The sequence below is a fragment of the Cyphomyrmex costatus genome, unplaced genomic scaffold (genome assembly GCF_001594065.2).
Source record: "Cyphomyrmex costatus isolate MS0001 unplaced genomic scaffold, Ccosl1.0 scaffold147, whole genome shotgun sequence".
Classification (NCBI taxonomy): Eukaryota; Metazoa; Arthropoda; class Insecta; order Hymenoptera; family Formicidae; genus Cyphomyrmex; species Cyphomyrmex costatus.
Window position 1 is genome coordinate 267,308 of NW_017275468.1, and position 14,712 is coordinate 282,019.

A 14,712-nucleotide genomic window follows, 5' to 3' on the forward strand; every position below is an offset into this window, starting at 1 on the left:
TTTTTCGGTGTAGTTTCTTTGAATATATTTTGACTAAATCCTTGGGCGTTCTATATTTACATTATTATATAGAAGAATGTAACAGTGAAGGAAAATATTATTGATTAGAGAATATTATTGCATGTGTAAGAATAGTACATGCCTACATTGTGAGTTGTTGAACTCACATCATGACATTCATTTGCAGAGGAGTAACCTTATTTGTAACGCCATTACCGTCATTCGTTACTTTTTTGGTAACGTTATTTTTTTTGATAATTGTAATGGTAGCATGATTACATTTTTTTGGTAACGGTAATGAATTTTATAGTTTTATCCTATTAAACGATTTTCAGCGATCATTTAATAGATGTATCAAGGTTTTTATTGGTAGATGTTGGTAAAGGTGGAGCTTATTTTGATAATCTGTACGCGTATAACTATTATACTAAACTAAAATACGTTGCAAAGATATTACAATATTTGGGCGTCCTGTACTAAAATTAGCTACGTATCTATTGGATATCTTTGGGTGGTACGTACGAAAAACATTTTACTGGATATCTTTTTTCAAGATGTACTCAGTATGATCCATATATAACAAACGCGACATCGTTTACGACGTCGAATTATTGCATGGATAGGCGTTAATTCACAACACACACACACAATAATGTTTGGTTATTATCAAAATTATAAAAAAAGGTAAGTTTGTGCAAAACGAAACGATGCTACTACGCGGCCTACATGAAAGAACAACACTACATTGATGAAATTAAGACTAAAAACCTAAACGAGTTTTAGATTGAATCGTTTTCATGTACAAGTACACGTGAAATTGTTCAAGTTAATTAAATAGAAGATTGGATTTCAGGTGATGAGGTAACATCTATATTTTATGTTAACAGATAGAAAAGTACTGATAATGAAAATGAGTACAGGCAAACATATTAATGATGAGTAAAATGTTGAAATCCCTTGATGTGAATAAGTATGAATTACCGAAATAAAATTAAAGCATAGCATTTAAAACGTAAATTCACAATTGATTTGTATCTCAATAAACCCAGGATATCACAAGTCTAGTCCTTCGCTCGGCACGAGGAAGACGACGAGAAATCAGGTCACCAAAACAAACCGATCAATTCGGGCTCGATTCGACGCAAATGGATTAGCATATATGAAAAACTTCGTGCGGTTCACTTTTCTGGGTATCCCGTTTGTGGAAGTCACAAACAGATCGTCTCTCTCTCGTGACCGTTATAGAATTCAAATATCAGTTTCTGTCGAATCGATGAATTGCTAAATTAATTTGGTGCACAGTTTTGTCGCGTTATCTTGGTTCTTGATCCTTCGAAGACGGAAGTTTTCTAGCAAAGGAACTTTAAAGAACGCTTTGTTTTTCTTTAAGGGTTTCCGGAGTTGAATTCGACTTACAAGTTGTTAGATTTACAACTTGTTAGAATTAAAAAAATGTAAATTAAGAAAGTATTATTTGGTTTTAGAAGACTCTTGATATCGATGAGTTGAATGTAGTCTGAAAATGTTGAACTTTAAAGGGGTAGTAATTCTCAATAGAGAAGAGAGAACGTAGTGTCGCAGAATTTATATATCAAGATTTTAGGAGTTAAATAGAAAATCAGTATTAACTGTGGTTTATCAGTATTGTGTGGAACTGATAAGTTTTAAGTAAACTGATGTACATATGTAGATATATATTTTGCAATTAAAAATTTCTTAAATCTCTATGTATTATAATAATCAAACTGCTTCTTTTATTTTATCCGCCATTTTTGATCTGTTATTTTGAATTTTTTACTTCTGAATCGAATAAAACATGATCAAATTATCTTATAAGCCAAGTTTAATGAAAATTTATCGAACAGTTTGCAAAATAAAAGAGGGTGTGTCCAAACGTGCACATTTTCACGAACGGTTAATATATGATCGCTTTCAGTTTGTTTCATTATGGAATAGATAGCAAAGACAAGCTCGTTAAAAGCAACGGCTTAAAAGGATATCTGGCTTATGAAGGGAGGAATAAAATTCACGATACTTACACATCCGCAGTGCCCTATATAGGTCCGAGCGACGTCATTTAAAGCGAAAGGAAAGTACCGCTATTTTTAGGCCTTGAAATTCTGATCAGCAGCTTCTTCTACAATGGAAATTTCCGTTTACGTCGAATTCGGTAAGCAAAGGAAACCTGTGGCTTCTGGAAAATAAGAGCACGTGTCAACTTTCGCGTGTCGCCTATTCAGTCTTCCGAACGCATCTGATATCCCGAAACGCGGAACATCAATGATTCTTGATAATGAAAGAGAGAAGGGAGAGAGAGAGAGAGAGAGAGAAAGAGAACTTTTGAATTTCCTTCTAATCCAAACAGCAAAAGTCAAATAATTACGTTAGCTTAATCTCCAAGCGGCCGGGGTGGCATCATATGCGGTGTCATCAATTTTAATTGTATAAAATGTGAAAAAAAATATAAAAAAAGAAAGAAAAACAAGAGAAGAGGCTACATCCCACGTCCACGTCGTTAGCCCTGGGTAATGCTAAGCGGGTCGTTTTATTTTATTGAATTTCATTACGTAATGTTGAAAAATTAGGTAAATAAATGTTGATTTCGGATTTATATGAGGTTTTTTAGAGCCTAGAATGGTCAGAAAAGTTTTTAACGATCTCGAAAATCCCCAGGTATCCAAATTTTCTGATTTAAAACGAAAAAAATTTTTTAACTGTTAACGGCCGGCCTGGCACCATATATGGTGTCACCTCATGACCGACACATCAGTTGATCATTAGGCTGCGCCTATATGTGAATATTTAGCAAAGTACATTTTTTCAGGTAAAATAAAATCCGATCGCTTGGAGATTAACAAAAAATGAATATGATTAATATTTTCTCGAATGTCGATATTAATTTGGATCATTGAACATTAAGATTTAGCATCACTACCGAAAAATGATTCTTCGACAAACCAGCTAAGAGTTGAATCCTCTCTTTGGCGCATCTCGCTGTCGTTTTTCTTTCCTTTACAAAGTGTGAACATGACAGGTGAAAGAAAATACCGGGATGACTGGCTCTCTCGTCGCTTGTTAATTTTAGAATGAACGCGAAGTCGACTCGTCGCCGTACCATGTGTACAATTCGACCACGTGCTTTGGACTCCTCGCTTGTACGCGTATGTCACACATAGTGTGCCCGACAAATACACCTAATATTTAAATAAATGAATAACAAATGAATGAAAGTATCCATTCGAATACACTTCTTTTTTATTCATCAAGAAATGAACAAATTTTTAATTCCATTTGATTAAATATTTTTTAAATATGATTACGAGTATTTTTGTTTTCATACTTCACTTCTATTCTGTATTAGTTTACAAGTTTGCAAGAGAAATCAGAAATGTGTGAAAACAATAAAGGCGATAAAGGTATCCTTTATTAGTGATGCCTGATGGCAGATTAATGGTAGTATATGTAGCTAAATAAATTGAAAATAAAAAATAATTTTAAATAAAAATTTATTATATAAAATTATATGTTATCTCAAATAAAAACTTACGTAAAATTATATGTCATATCAATTAGATATAGATACTTATAAATAAGAAATGTATTGCTTTCAACAATATTTAAAAAAATTTTTAAGTTTTCCTCTCTCATCGAATTTCAATATTACACCGACAATAATAAATAATTTTATTTATTTCTTTTTACTTAAAATTTTTTTTTACTTAAAAAATCAAAGTGCAAGTTGTAGTTAACAATTGCTTATTGGAGTTTTCTTTATTAGTTTATATCTTCTTTGAATACTTTGAATAAATATGAATATTCGTTAAATAATCATAGTCTTTTGTAAATAAATATTTTAAAGACTTAAAATTTTAAATAAATATATGATTATAATTTTTTAACGTAAAAATTTTGAATAAAAACAATATGTAGCCTAATTGCAAAATTTTGTATTCATTAGGCACACTAGTTACACGCATGAAGATGTGCGTGTCTATGATAAATGTAGATTTGACTACGACAAATCTACGATTGATTCAAGATTCAAATGAATGAAATATTGTTGAATTCATGTCGTTTCGTGTAATCGATGAATTGAACATAGGACGTGACTGTACCCACTCATCGAAGAATAGTAACTGCATTATAGACAGCCTTCATGCATCTTTAATCCCTTTCATCACAATATTTCTAGTTTAATCCGATTTATCTTCTAAACAATCTATTATTCACTAATGTATGTGTGTATACCTCGGATTTTAATAGGTCAATAGGTTTGCATAATTTAGAAAACCAAAGCAGAAGGGATAGATAGGCCGAAGAAATACTGAATTTAGATAAAGTTAAACCTTGGATATTCATAAAATCACTTTTTACTGTATAAAGATGAGACAGACAGATTTCGAAATAAGAGATTGTTATGAAATCTTGCTTACGCAAATTCGTTTGAAAAGCCATAAGATGACAAAGCTTCTCTATAAGAAACTACATGAATTGAAATAAAGCAATTGCCGTTCTTGGCTTATTAATCTCGCCAATCGCTATCTGCGCTCGTAAAGTGAAAGAGAAAGTGACACGCCACATTTGGCAGCGCCCTTTAAACACGAGAAAAATATCTCGCTCAAAATGTAACAATGTGTACTTCTATCGATCTGCAAAGTCGTAAGCTTTCTAAGGAAACGTATTTCCCACAATTTCGAAATGAAAGAGAAAATATTTATGTCATAATAAATGTGGTTCTGAATGAAATACTGTCTTTTGCTGGCGATATCGTGTAGTGTCACCTTACGTGACATTATCTTGATGAAATCTACGGTAAAAAAAACTTCACGTTTGTCATTCGACAAAGTTTTTAATTATTTGTAGTAAAAGATACAGGATGGCATACAAAATGTCATTTGGTTTACATATAATATATTTATTTGTAATAAAATGCTATTGAACAAGTATAGTATTAATTACTAACAATAAGGCTAAAAATTAAATCATTAAATTAATTATCACGTTTATAGGGATTTCTGTTAATTATTATTAGATAGACGTTTTGATTTTAAATCAAAATTGAATTAGAATTTACAGAGTAAAATGTCATACCATTTGTTAAAAATATTTATGTTGCGCACAAAATGTCTTTTGGTTTACATACGCAATTTATGTGTTTTTCAAAAAATAAAACTAGTATAAAATTGAGAGAGATTGAACCTCTGAACCTGAAAATTTAATTATATATATACCTAATAATTATTGACCTAAAAATTATATGACGCTTCGTGCATCAGCCTGTAAATTTTGAGTTAGTGTCAAAACGCTGATTTGATAATAGTTAACAGAATTACTTGCAAATGTGTCCCGAGAATGTGCATAGTGGAAAGAAATGAGTCAGCAAAGTCGCGTTAGATGTGATATAATATAGATTTTATTAAGCTGGGAGCAAAATTAAAGAGATAAAGTTTTTTGTAACATCTTATGCTAACAACGAGACCGTCTGCATTGTTTGTAAAAAGGAATGAAATTGATGAGCAGATTGTGGCTAATTGAAATTAATTCACGTAAATGCTCGGACTTCTAAATGGAACGCACACTGTTCGTGGAGATCAATTGTCGATAAACGGAGTCACCTAGTAAACTTTCAGCCCGATTACAAGTCGCATTCGTGCGTCAGCTACTCGTATCTATGTATGCGCGACACGCGAAGTCTGTGTGCGTGTGTGACACAATTCGGCCAATTGGACACAAGAATATATTCTAAATATTCCAAAAAAAAAAGTCATTGAAGCTGCATGAAAATGTCTTAGAAATATCTTCTGCGGAATCGAATTAGCCTGACGTTACGAAATCACGAACTCTTGAGAAAACGCACTTGAGAATTTGATTCTCCGAACGAGTAACTGTGAAAGTCTAAGTTGAGAACAAAAACAAAGTAAATAATTTTTATTAAACGTTAATTTACTGATTTATTTATCACATCTCGATATATATTGTACAGTCTTGGTTATGATAAGTAGAGGTAAATGGTAAAAGAAATTATAAGAGAGATATATTATGTATATGTACAATATGTAGCTGCAAGGAAAATTCTATAAATAGATTGACATTGGTTCATTAGCACGCACACACGCATTAATGAAATGTATATATAATATGATAGTATAAATAAATATAATAATAAACAGTTTTACTATAAAACTTAATAAATGATCGTTATTCTTTCAAAATTCTCTTATTTAGTAAGACTTATTTTTATTGGTCTAAATTTATGATAGTACTTTATATTTTGGCCGAGGTTGTATTCTGTAAAATTGATAATATACTTTCGAAATTTCTATGGTACTTATTTTTTTTTCAAGGAAGTTAGCCGTTTCGAAAATATCTCCATATTTAATTTTTTTTGTTTACTTTGGAAAGTGAAAAATTGTAGCGATGCGATTAATACTCATAAAATTTTCTATACTTCGCGTTGAATGTATTCTATCTCTCTGTATTCTATCTAAATTTTCGCACGTAAGTCAAAATATTGTAGTAGGGTGACTTTTTGCGAACGTTCAGTGTTGCTCGAAAGAAAAAACAGCGAAACTATTATTGAGCGATAGTACAAGATAATTAGATCGCATCGTGAAGTCTATAAGGATTATTGATGCGAGTATTCCCATGGTTCACCGAAAACGTGTTTGTCGCCAATAAACTAATCCGCTCGCGCTGCAACAAGTGGCCCCAGTCTCGAGCATTTCGAGATTTCCCGCGCAATCGGCTCGTGGTTGATAATTTCGCACGCGTTTTCCGCAAGACCGACCGCAAGACTTTCACCCAACGCACCTAGTACACGCGCGTGTTCTGCAACGTTCTCCAATGACGTGGTCGGCCGGCCGACTAGCCGGTTGGCCGATCGGTCGGTCGACTCTCGTCGCGTCGTGCCTCTCGTTATGTGCGAAACCGAGACCCCGAGACCCAGTTTGTCCGGCGACCCGGCGCGCTCTATTAATAGGTGAAATGGTTTCTGCATATCACGGATTCGCTGATAAGGCCGCCAAGTGGCGTAGCTCGATCAAGCGTGATCTATGGGTGGAGGTGGTGTTTTGTGGTAAAGCATGAGCCGTTACGTCGCGTTCGCACGATTTTCTTTTAAGCAGAGATCTGCGAACGGATATCGCTGACTTTGATTGCGTGTATTTACGCTGAGAGAAAAATATTAGTTTTTCTAATTATAATTGCATGGTAAAATATTTATAGTTAAGATAAAATTTAATTTTTATAGTTATTACTGCTATAATTAATGTTAGTCATTATTATCCCATTAGATATCACTGAACATTCAAGGACGTCTATTTTAAATTGAATTCACATCCGTATATCCATATTGAATATAAGATAGACATTCATGAGACGTTCCTTATACAAATGTTCTTTTTAGAGCATTCTGTGAATGTTTGGATCTTACTTTTACAATTTTTTTTATTATATATTTATTATTATTTACAATTTCCTAATTATATACATTTGTTGAGATCTCCCTGTTATATTATAACTGACATTTTAATAAAGTAAAAATTTCATTCTATGAATTTAATTTAACGCGGCGCACCTTGCAATTCGGAAAACTGTATTATTTTTTATCTGTATTACTCAATAACTTTAAATATTTCTATTTAAACTTAAAATTTTAAAAAATACTGCAACAACGATCTAACGCATACTTTGTGTGAAAATGGGAAAAATATAGACTTTAAATAAGATATTTAGGAAATAGACTGGATGATAGCATATTTCAATAAATACTTATTATCGCGTTGGATATTTATTAAAATATAGAATATTAGAATATATTATCAGATTTAGATTGACTCTTATTCGCCATTCTCAACGTATTAATTATTGTTTATAAAAAGAGTCCTTTATTTCTTCAATTATTTGTTTTAAAATATACTATTATCCGGTCAATCCTCTAAATTTCTTTGTTCTTATAAAATATGGTTAGCTCACTATTGCAGCCAAGCTTCTTCGATTGCAAAAGATGTCCAAAATCAGTCCATAACAAGTCCATAACAGATTCAAAATTGGATATGTTTTGAACATTCTATGGACGTACAAAGTTATGATAAATGTATATCCCATAGATATCCATGGAACGTCCGACGGACATAATTTGGACGCCCTAATGTCGATAATGTCCAGAGTGTCCAGTGAACGTACAATGGACCTGGTGTTATCTAGATATATTTACAGTTCTATACATAAACCAAAAACATATGTTTCTCCCTCAATGACAATAATATTATAGATTTATTACCGTTTTTAGAAATATTTATATGTATTTTTTTGTATTTTTTGGATGTTCTACGAGAAAATTATTTTGTGTCGATAAGCTGTGATTTTCAAATGTACTATTCAGTTACAAGAAAAATTGCATTGAAAAAAGGAAGATCTGCAATTTTTGATGAAATAATAAATATAAATAAAATTTAACAAGATATATATATATATTTATTGTATATATATATATATATATATATATGTACTAGTAACTACATCTCTATAGTTAATTAAAATTAACTATATTTTGTTATAATTTTTATAATAATTTTTGGTCCCAATATTTATTCCTCAATGCGTCGCTTTAAATCTTCCAATTTTTAGATTGGAAGGAAGCGGTTCACTTTTAAGACGCGGTTAATTCGATGTTTTTAAACTCAGCGCGGCAATGATATTTAAGGAATCGATATCGTTGAACGACTTCGGCGGGTTGATAGCTCGTTAGCCCTCTTATTTTTGCACGCCTCAAAAGCTTTGGAGTGACAGCGCAGAAGAGTGGTTCTCTCTTTCTCATACGCGTACGCGGCCATTAACTCGATATGCGTATGCATAAATAAATCATGCATGACTCCTTATCATCTCATGGGGTGGCGAAGCGGAGCCTCGATTTTCGGGACTGGTTTTTTCGACGGTCCACCGGACTTACAGAGCAGAAGCTGCGAGAAGAGCAGCAAGAATACGATATGCAGATGCGGTAGCCGTGCCCACGGCTCAAATTGCAACAAAGTTACAAGTCGCCTGTTGAATATGCAAACGCTTCTGGCTAGGTCAAGGGTGTGGGAAGAGGACGCGTAGAAAAAGAAAGACAACATCTCACCGCCGGGTCCCGTACCGGTGGGGCCTTCTGTTAAATACCCGCGGTGCCCTCGGGCCGCCGGTATCCGTTGATGCCTAAAATGTCAGGATACACCTGATGCTCATAATACGGCGATTAAGGCTAAGGCAGACGCATAAAAATGCGGACGACCGAGAGACCGAGTTACGAGATTGCAACTAAGTAAACACTCGCCCTTCTCGGAGCTACCGCCATTGAATATTCAAGGACGAACCAGGATGCCTGTCGCATCCAGCCCGCCGACCGGCATTTGCTGGGAGAGGGAAGAAGGATGGGACGCGTCTTCCTTCGTCGCGAGACGAAGGACGAGGTTCGAGTGCATCTTACCGTGCACTCCGGAGAGAAAGATGGAGGGGCGTAGCTGCAATAAAAAGAGATACCGCTCAGAATTTATAGGAGACTCGTTTTCATATGAATGACACGCCGTTCGATCAGCACATTGGCTGTATTATTAGAAAGTATCGATATCAGCGATGCGAGGACAGGTGAAAGAAAATCCCCGCCCTTAGAGTATTCTTATATAAAATTCCTTACAGAAATTCAATTTAATAATAAGTACCTACTGAAAATAGTGGTTAATGTCTCATTTTTAATTATTATTAAAAACAGTTTTACTTGATAATAGTATATAACTATATAATCACTATTTTTCTGCAGTAAATTTCTGTAAAGAATGCATGTGAGCTTATACGTTGTATATACATACTGAGAAAGAGAGAGAGTTACCACAAAATATCCTTTTCAGACGATAAAATTGAAGAAGATAGAAATATTTTCTAATCATCATGAGAATATTTTCAGAGCGTTTCTCTTTTATTATACTTAACTTTATATAGAATATTTCCAGTATATCTATGTATGTATATCTGTATACAAGACTGACCGACTGGGCAAAATACATTAAAGTGTTTAAAATATGAAATACTGATAATTTTTTTTTTAATATTTGAAAAAAAATTCACACGTAATTATATACAAACAACTAAGATCCAGCTAGACTGTTATAGGCTTCATGTTCGTAGTTATATTGTTACATTGACGGTCTTTAAAATTTAATATTGTTTAATATTTAAATTACAAAATATAAAATATAAAAATATTTTCAAATTTTGTACCTAGAATACAAAATATGTTTATTTAATGCAATATAATAATATAAAATACTTCCGAACTTTTTATTTAAAAAATGAAATACATATTACTGACAATAATTATTTAAATTATAAAATAAATCGAACAAAATTACTTGTATTTATTTAAAAATTAAACAGTTTATATTCTAAAGACAATTTTTTTTTTTTTAAATCAATATCAGTTACACTCAAAATTTGTATCGCTTTTAAATGATAATTTAAAGATCATAAAGCAAAATTATTGCTCTGCTCTCAAATTGTTTGAAAGAAATAAGAGCAAAAAAGTTATGCCAAATTTTTTTACCTTTAGATAAATTATCTATAATTTTATTAATATTAATATTGTCTTTTTATCGACCTTTTATAACAAAGTATGCACTGCCGTGTATGAGAAGTAATTGAAACAAATCATTTTATTTGTTCTAGTTCTACCGGTATACCAGTGTCGTTCGGTCTTTACTAGTTAATACACATATAAAAACGATTAAATTCTAACTTTTTTCTTATGATATTCAATTACAATTTATAAGCACATGTTAATTTTCTTCCTCTCAGCGATTATCTAATGCTCAATTTATTCACTTCTAGATAAGTTGACGATATATAACTTTTTATATCACTTTTTATCCAAGAGATACTTTGAAGACATCTCATGAATAAAGAGTTATCAATAACTTAATTAGAAGTGAAACCATTTTTTATATTAAATAAAGTAAGTTTTTATATAAAATTTCTACTTAAATAAGTGTGATTTTCTTTTGAAAAAATTAATTTTTTGTAGCATTTGTCCGAAAACAATCGTCTTGTAAACAATTGAATAAATTCTGCAAACAAAAATAGCTATATTTCCATAACCGCAGAAAAAAAACATAAGCTTCTGTTAAATTTTATAAATAATTTTTTCACAGTTAGGTAATTGTTTACAGAAGATAAAGATTTTGATTTGTTGTTCAGAAATAACACCAATTCTATTGTTGAGATTGTTTTTCTGTCTTTAGATAAAAAAAAGTAAAAAATTTTTGCGTTTGTGTCACTAGTATTAGTATCAACATGTTTAAACATACAGATAGTTTTCATTGTTTCCATAGAATTGACATACAAATTTGAAAAACGTTTCTTTTTCAGATTTTAAATTTTCTAGCAATCATTTTAATTTATATAATGGATGAAAACATAAAACAATAATTGTTTCATTCGGATCTGGAGATAATTAAACAAATTTTGCAAATTGTTTATGTAAAGAAGTTCGTAAATTAGATAGAACAAAACAGGTATGTCACAGATTTTGTTCCTGAAGATTTTATAATCACTTATTTTTTTTTTAAGAATTTAGCGCTGTGTCTATAGGTTTCAGTGAAAGACAAAAGTTTCCTAAATACTCCAGTTCGATCTCTTTAAAGGCATATTAATTCAATTTTAAATTTAAATCGTTTAGTTTTGTTTTATGAGCTGAATTGTTGCATTCCACAATGCAGTGCATTTGCCAAATATTGCAATTAAATTCTATAGATTAATTTGGAATTTTAAAGTGCATTGTAAAACTTAATTGTTGTCAATAAATTCAAGTATTACTCTTAAATGATGTAATAATAAATTATTTAATTAGATTAATTTGGAATTTTAAAGTGCATTGTAAAACTTAATTGTTGTCAATAAATTCAAGTATTACTCTTAAATGATGTAATAATAAATTATTTGTAGTAGTAATATGTGGCAATAAAAAATCTAAATAATTTTATATAATTTCTCAGAAATTGTTTATATAATATGATTTTCCACGTGAAGTAAGGTACACTCTACCTCCTTTCTACTAAGGGGAGAGGTTAAATTTATTGATTGATAACCTTTTAACGAACAACATATGACGGAGTAGATTTTATTTCACGTAGAAAGTGGTACATCTCTTGACAAGAGGAAGGTGGGATAAAATTCGCTTTATATAAAAAGTCGGTCATCCCTTGGCAAAGAGGGATGTGAGATGGACCTAGTTTTTTGCGCGAAAAGTCAAATACCTCTAAACGGGAGAAGGGGGGATACGTGGAGTAGACCACCCTTTGTGTGGAAAATTGTACATTCTTAAACAAGGGGTGGTACGAGTAGTAGTTGGAAAAGGTTTAAGGTCGAGTATTAACAAGCTTCATCTTGAAGCAATTCGTGGCGTTCTTTGAGTTGATTTAAAGTAGATTTGTGTTGTATGTTAATCCTCTGCTTCCTAAAGAGAACAAAACACTATTTACCATATTGGTACATACTGAGGCCCTTGATAGTGGCCCGGAAATCTAAAAAGAGGAACTTAAACCAAACCAATTAAACTCTTGAGCAAGAGGATGTAGAGTGGCTCTCGCTTGGTATAGAAACTTATATTGAATTATTTGTGTAATTGTTATAATTTAAATTATACAGTTAAATGTACATTTATATTATCAACTTTATTTGTAAATAGTTTTTGTGAATGAATAATGATCGCAGACTGAAACCTTCTGAAGATTATTATTCAGGACGATATACGTTAAGGTCAAGGTCATCAGAGTTGGAATCCGTCACTATCAACATTTACCCTGCAAATTATTTCCATTTCAATTTTTTTATTTTTGTGTTAAAAATTATTCTAATTAGGTATCTTTACGACATTTTTGTTTAAATTTTTTAGAAAACCCATATATAATATTCTATTTGAGAGACATCTTGTTATTATTATAGAAATATCTTCTTTAGAACAATCCCAATTCACGCCTGCACTCTGTCGTATCGAGTATCCCGGCGTTTTAAAGCAACTGAACGAGTCTTCGGTTTCCCTTTTATTCAGCAAAAGTGAGAAAGCGGAAAAGGGGATGTGTCTGGTTAAATTACTTTCATTGCCTCCTGCACGTGGACCCACATTCATTCACGATGAATTCATGTAAATTGCCCACGAGCGCGTACATACATATACGTAGATCCGTGGTAACTTCACCAAAATGTATATATATGCAAGTCAAAATTTCATTATGCATGGATTGACCCAAGCTCATGCTTCAGCACTACATCAGCATAGATTGGGATCGAATCGTCAGTTTTTTGGATGACTCCTTTTTTTTGGGTTCGGTCAGTATGCGCGGCATAATCAGGTCGCTGATAACATATCACGCGTCTCGCATCCTCCCCTTTCACAAACGGTTCCTATAATCGAATGTTCTCGTTCGTGATGAAAGTTTTTCTCGTGATGTCAAGATTGTTTGTACATATATATATATATATATATATATATAACCTGCATATAATACAGGTAATTTAGAACTTATTGAACAAATTAGTTGTTTGCAACATAAAGTTGAAACAATGTTAGATTTACAATAGATATACTAAAAGAAAAATTTCTGGTATTTGTGGCTATAATTACAAGATAAAATAATGTTCAGTAGTATTACTATTTTATTTGATTTTAAAGTGGAATATATAGTGTTCTAATAATTATTATACATGGTTCTATAAAAAAATATGTTCTGCTAAAAAAAAAAATAAGAGATCACCTATTCTATCCAAAAATAGGTAATTGTATTTAAAAGATTTAATTTGTTAAAAATGATCATAATGTAATAATTCCAAAAGCATTTTAAAGCATGATTTTTACTTTTGAGATTGTAATTAAAATAATGATCTGACTGATTGTCTACAGAACTATACAAATACAAATAGAAATTTATCAAATTTGAAAATTTTGTACAATTTACCAATTTACAAAGTTTTATAGCGTGAATTAAAAATTTCATTCAAAAGCAATTTAAGAGTAAATCTTTATTTTTAATTTACTTGATAAGAATTGATTCCTTTTTATTTATTCAATAATAAAACAAGGATTCGTCTTGTGATTTTGACTAATTGCTCACAGAAGACAAACAAAGTAACATTCAATATTCTTTAAAAAATAAATAGAAGAGTCTAAGCACCTATCATTCTTTTGATATAAAGAATACTTTTGTTTGCATAACCTTTGTTTAAATAAAGTGCTAAAAATTAAACAATTAACGTGTCATCATTCAATTTAATATGTATAACCTAGCGAAACATTAAGAATATTATGATCTTAATATAATTTATATTCTTCGTGCTCAAAGCAACGACTTTTGGCAAATAATGTTTGCTTGATTCTATCACAGCAAATCGCTATGTAGTGATTGCTCGATCGGATTTACGTTTTTTTATTCATTTTTTTTTAAATATTGTTAGCTATTTCCTTTATATAAGCGAGATAAAAAAACGATTTTCTTCAATATTGAATAACTCGGTGAAAAAGAAATCGTACAACGTTCAACAAATAAGCAAGTTATAAGTAAAGATTCACTCTTTCAAAATCTGTAAACTGCTTTTGTATGCGAATTTTAATTCACGTCATGGAATTTTGTAAATTTCGTACAAAATTATTAGATTTGATTAATCTTCATCCAAATAAAAAAAAATAAG